Source organism: Gavialis gangeticus, unplaced genomic scaffold (genome assembly GCF_001723915.1).
Source record: "Gavialis gangeticus isolate Ggan-Ray unplaced genomic scaffold, GavGan_comp1, whole genome shotgun sequence".
NCBI lineage: Eukaryota > Metazoa > Chordata > Crocodylia > Gavialidae > Gavialis > Gavialis gangeticus.
Genome location: NW_017728994.1, coordinates 29,807,443 through 29,812,444, shown reverse-complemented (window position 1 = coordinate 29,812,444; position 5,002 = coordinate 29,807,443). Strand labels below are relative to the sequence as shown.

Sequence of the window (5,002 nt, the reverse complement as noted above, 5' to 3'; positions counted from 1 at the left end):
CGAAAGTCAGCGGGGGAAAAAAAAAAAAAAAAGCAAGACACCCAAGCGGGAAGGAGAAGCAGCAAGGAAAGGCCGCGGCGGATCTATTGGGCTGGAGCAGTCCCGGGGAGACGGACCATTAGGCAAAGGACCCATGGCTCAGAGCTCAGGGAGAGCAGGTAAGGGGGAGGGGGCCGGCGCGCTTAGGGGAGAGCGCTGAATATTCAGCAGGGAGGGAGGGGACGAGCCCGTCGCCCCCAACTCCCTCCCCGGGCAGGAGGCAGCCGCGGCTCCTTTCTCCCCGCCGGATCCCTCCCAGCCCCTCCTGCAGGAGCCACGCTCCAGGGCTGCTTTCCCACCGGGCTCATGGGGAGAGCTGCCGCTGCCTTGCACCGTGACACCTCCAGAGGCGTGTGTGCAAGAGCCCCGCGTGTGCACTGCGAGCGTGCACCACAGCCCGGGGCTTCCACTCTCCCCCTAGCCAGCTAGCCGGCGTCCGGTCCTGAGCGGCTCCCCTCCCCCAGCGCCTTTCACTCCTTCACTTCGGAAACTTTTCCTAGTCGGAGTTTTGCCCCCTCCGGGGAGCCGCGGAGGAGCAGTTTACCCTCCCCGCCCCCCCCGCGGGTTTGTTGCCCTTTGTGCTGCTTGGTGCGTGTCCCGAGGTCCCGCGTGTGCCGGGCTGCGCGGGTGGGTGCCCGGCCATGTGTGAGTGTTGTGTCTGGGCGTGTTGCGAGCGAGACGCGTGTGCGGTGCGGTGCGGTGCGGTGCGAGGGGCGCTGTGTCTGCGCGCTGCCATTGGGGACACGCCGCTCCCCGGGTCCTGGGGCTTGGGGGCGACTTTATGTGTGGGGGGGGCGGGGGAGCTGGATTTGATCAGGACTTGGGGCTCGGACCTGGGAATGGGGCTTGGCTCCGGGATCTAAAGAGCCGGCTCCTTTGAACTCCTTTTCACCCGCGCCGTTGCCCCGACCCGCGCGGCTGAAAGTGAATTCTCCTTGGCCGGCGCCTGGATCTGTGGATTTATTTTTATGGGTTTTTTATTATTATTATTATAGTATGAGTCGCAAACAAAGCTGCAGTGAGGAGCATTTCCTGGGGGCTCCTGGCGGGCTGGTCGGGGGAGGGCGCACGGATGATGCGCTTCGAGTCGTTCAGATTACGTCTGAAGCCGTGCTTTTAATTTATTTCAAAAAAGAATAATAATAATCCAGGAACCTAAGCGAGGCTGAAAATCGTCTCCCCGCTCCGGGCCAGCCCTGCATTTCCCTGCTGCCTGGGGTTTTTAGCTGCTGCTCAAAGTCTTGGTCAGCAAGCAAGGGTCCACGCTACCTTTTGGAGCTGTTCGCTGCTGCTCTTTTGTCACTTCTGATCGAGCCATAGAAGGGAATATTCCCCACCGACAGTGGGGCTTGGGAACACACACACACGCACAAAAACACTCTCACACGCATCTCCACGCACAAAGACATCCACACACCAAACGCAGGTATGCACCCGCCTGGCAGACACCAGATCCAGCTTTGTACACATACATATAATCGCTAGACACAGAGATAGACACATGATGGGAATATGAAAGAAATCTATATTAAAATCAGCTCTATCCTGTATTCTCTGTATTATACACATTCTACGCTAGATGAATTTAGAAAGATTTACCAAAAATGTAAAGACGTCAAAAAGAAAAAGAAAAAGAAAAAAACCGCATAAAACAAAAGGCATTGTGTCTGATCTGCAATGAAAACCTTCTAAGTAAAAACCGAATAAAGCCCTCAGAAAGTTTGCAGCCCCCTCTCTTCCTTTTCCCTTCTGAGTTTTTAAAGGATCTGCTGAAGTCCCTTTGCATCTGAGGTTTAAATAGGGAGATCAATAGAAAACAGTTGTAATGATCTAATTAATTATGGCAAAATTAAAAGCGAGTAGAAAATCAATCTCTGATGGTGTTGAAGATGGAATTAAATTGATAGTCCATCTGTTCACCTCCTAGACCGTATAAATATGCAACCCAAGGACGGAGCTAATGGGATCAGGCTGCCTGGGAGACTCTTTCAATCTCTCTCTCTCTCTCTCTCTCTCTCTCTCTCTCTCTCTTTACTTATTTTCCTTCCTGAAGTTCAAACCTGCAAAATCAGTCTGCCCCAGCCCCCCCGCCCCCCCAACATCGCATGACTCTGCACAGGGGATGCTCAAGAAAAGGGGTTGCTCTCTGCATCACAGTCAGCATCAACCACAAACAGCAGAAATCTTGTGTGTAAAAAAAATACCTCTGTATTTAGGGTGAAAAACAGCTGGGGAACCAAGTGAAATAACAGGAGTTCTCTCTCTTCCTCCAGTCTTATTATTATTATTATCATCATCATCTGGCTCGGGGAATCTCTGTTGTTTTTACTCATTCAGATTTGAGGAAAATGATAGGTTTCTTTAGCGATATGGACTGAGATAACCTGTGTGCTCTGGCAGGAAGAGACTATGTATAGAATGGTTTTTCCAGCCATTTGGAGCTGCATGGGGAACTACCCAGTTAGGAGGCCGCCCAACCCACAGCTGCCCCCCTCCTCCCACCCCAGCCCACCTCAGCCCACCTCAACATACCTGCGACTGTCCCAGCTCCGCCATCCTTCACCAAACGGGCAGCCAGCTCGGCTGGGAACTTCCCGGGGCTTCCTAGAGCTACACAAATATTCACAACATTTGTATTGTTTTGCATTATCAGCGTCACTTAAAAGAAAGGAGAATTGATGTCATTGCTAAATTAGAAAGCGATCATCGAGCCCCTGCGACACAATCCATTATGCTCTAGGTTTGCCCGTTTCTTTCTTTCTTTCTTTAAATAATAATACTACTAATAAAAGCCCTCCGCCTCCCCCCTCTGTGTATGTGGAGAGCAGATCTACAGCAAAGAAAGCAACTGCGCTAGCGTGGATCGCCAGATTGGCGGAGTTTTGCACCATCCTGGCCCCTTTTAATTATGAGAAACGCAAAACGTCGGGCGGCAGTTCAGAACCAAAATGATGATGTTTATTCCCCGGGTTAGAGCCGCGTGGGGTGGGGGCAGGGAGGGGGTGTAGTTTAAGTAAGTGCAGACGAAATGTAAAGCGCGGGGGATTGCAGGCCCCGGTCCTCGGCATGTGTATGTGCGCGCACACACGTGCATGCATGTGGCTGCGCACATATCCATGCACAAATATTTCCCACCCGTGCATCCACTATGCGGTGTTGGTGTTGCCACGCGGGAGCCCCAGAGCCGGTCCCGGGGGGCTCCTACCAGCGTCGCTGTCCCTCCGTATCTACACCACGGCCGCCCCGAAACTTCGCCTGCCCCGGGCTGCCTCCCTGGGCCTGGATCCTGGCTGTGCTGGGAGTGAGCATTGCACTTATTTCTGCACTCGGGATCTGTCTGCTCAGCTCTGGATGCCGGTGTAGTGCTGCTTGAGGACACTTTCCTCTGAACTTCAGCTCGCCCCCTTCCCCCCCCCCCCGCCCAGAGAGGTGCCGCGGTGGGGGGGGGGGCGCAGCCCTCACCCCCAGTCTCACTTATTAATTGATGTATTGAAAAGAAGGATTGATTGGCACCTCCTGATAGCAATCCCAGCTTTTGCTGTGCTGCGCGCTGCCCTCCGGGCTCTGGCTCTCCCTTTAGAGAGAGAGAGAGAGACCCTTGAGGCTAACTGGACGTTTTCATTTCAAATGCCCCGGCCTCGGCTTCCCAGATTAGACACATTTGCAGCCCGTACACGCATAGTGCAAACGACAGATCCTTGCACTAGAAACCCCGAGTGGGCATAAATGTGGCTGGAGGCAGCACAACGCGCGTCGCCAGCCGGCCGAGAGGATCTCCCGTCCTTTAACTGCAGCACAGCGAAGCGGGGGCATTTGCACGGAAAACTTCCTCGTCCCGAGTATTTAAAACAACCTAGGGGAAAGGCACGTGTCCTTTGCCCGTGGGTCGGGGCCCCGGACACAACGTGGGTGCCGGGAAGAGCCGCTGCCCCGGGGGCCGCTGCCCTGCCTGTGTCCTGGAGCCTGGCCGGTCCCTGCAAGACAAAGTTGGGTAGAGGGAGAAGGGTAATGTGGGACTTACGGGCAGGCAGGGCGTCTGGGAGGCAGGTCGCAGTCCGGCGGCTCCGGCTCAGCACAGACTTACGCACATTTAAAAAAAAAAAAAAAAAAAGCGAGAGGCTCATTGCCCGGTGCCGCTGCGATCGCGGAGCTCGAGGCGGCGGCGGCGGCGGGGGGACCCCGCTTGCAGCGCCCGTGCTTTTGGTGCGGGTCTCGGCCCCCTCCTCGAGCCGCGCGGGCGAGCGGGGCGCGGGGCTGGGAAGCCGGCGCTGCCTCCCTCGCTCCGCCGCCCCGCGCACCCCGCGCTCCTCTGTCCTCTCCCGTCCCCGATCTCCCTGAGCCCCGGCCCGGCCGGCCGGGGCACATCCGCTCCCGCCTCCTCCCTCCCAGCCCTGCCTCTCCCCGCGCTCCGCTCAACTCCGAGGCCATTAACAGCTGCTGGCGGCGAGCGGCGGCTCCGGCTGCCACGCGCTTTAATTAGGCGGCCAAGTTGGGCTCCGGCTGCTCGCAGCCCTGGCGCGGGGCTGGGGGTGGGGTGCACGCCTCTGTCTCTTTCCGAGCCCTAAAAGGGGCAGTTGTCGCCGCCTGCCCGGAGCCGGCGGGAGAAAAGTTTTCCCGCGAAGTTTGGGGCACTTTGCGCGCGTGCCCCCAGCGCCCCCCGCCCCGCTCGCACGGCCGCTGCCCGGCCCCTCACCTGCGCGGCCCGGGGGCGGGGACCGCCCTTTGCCGGGGCATTTTCCCTCTTTGTTCCGCGGTGAAATGGACCTGAACCCCCCGGCGGATGCCCCCGGGCGGGAGCGCAGCCTGCGCCCGACGGGACCGGGGGCCGGGCGGGGAGGGGGGAGTTACTGGGTATCTTACTTTCTTTTGAGAGAGAAGCCCCCCGCCCTGTCCGCTCCCTCCGCGCCCTCCCGTGGCAGGGCCGGGCCGGGCCGGGCCGGCCGGGCGCGGCGGGTGCTTGGCG

At 57.9% G+C, this 5,002-nt stretch overlaps 2 long non-coding RNA genes across 5 annotated transcripts in view; one reads left to right on the top strand and one right to left on the bottom strand.

Annotated features, from left to right (window-relative positions):
• Positions 1-4,918, bottom strand: part of LOC109287421 — a 39,081-nt gene extending 34,163 nt beyond the window's left edge. Inside the window, exons 1-2 of one of the 4 annotated variants that reach the window (XR_002094856.1) lie at positions 4,061-4,918; positions 2,572-2,649 (exon numbers count right to left, since the gene is read on the bottom strand). This is a non-coding gene — a long non-coding RNA (uncharacterized LOC109287421). The other 3 variants (XR_002094855.1, XR_002094857.1, XR_002094854.1) reach the window with 3 other exon arrangements.
• Positions 7-5,002, top strand: part of LOC109287422 — a 10,339-nt gene continuing 5,343 nt past the window's right edge. The window contains exon 1 of the long non-coding RNA XR_002094858.1: positions 7-158. This is a non-coding gene — a long non-coding RNA (uncharacterized LOC109287422). The remainder of the gene's footprint in view (positions 159-5,002) is intronic.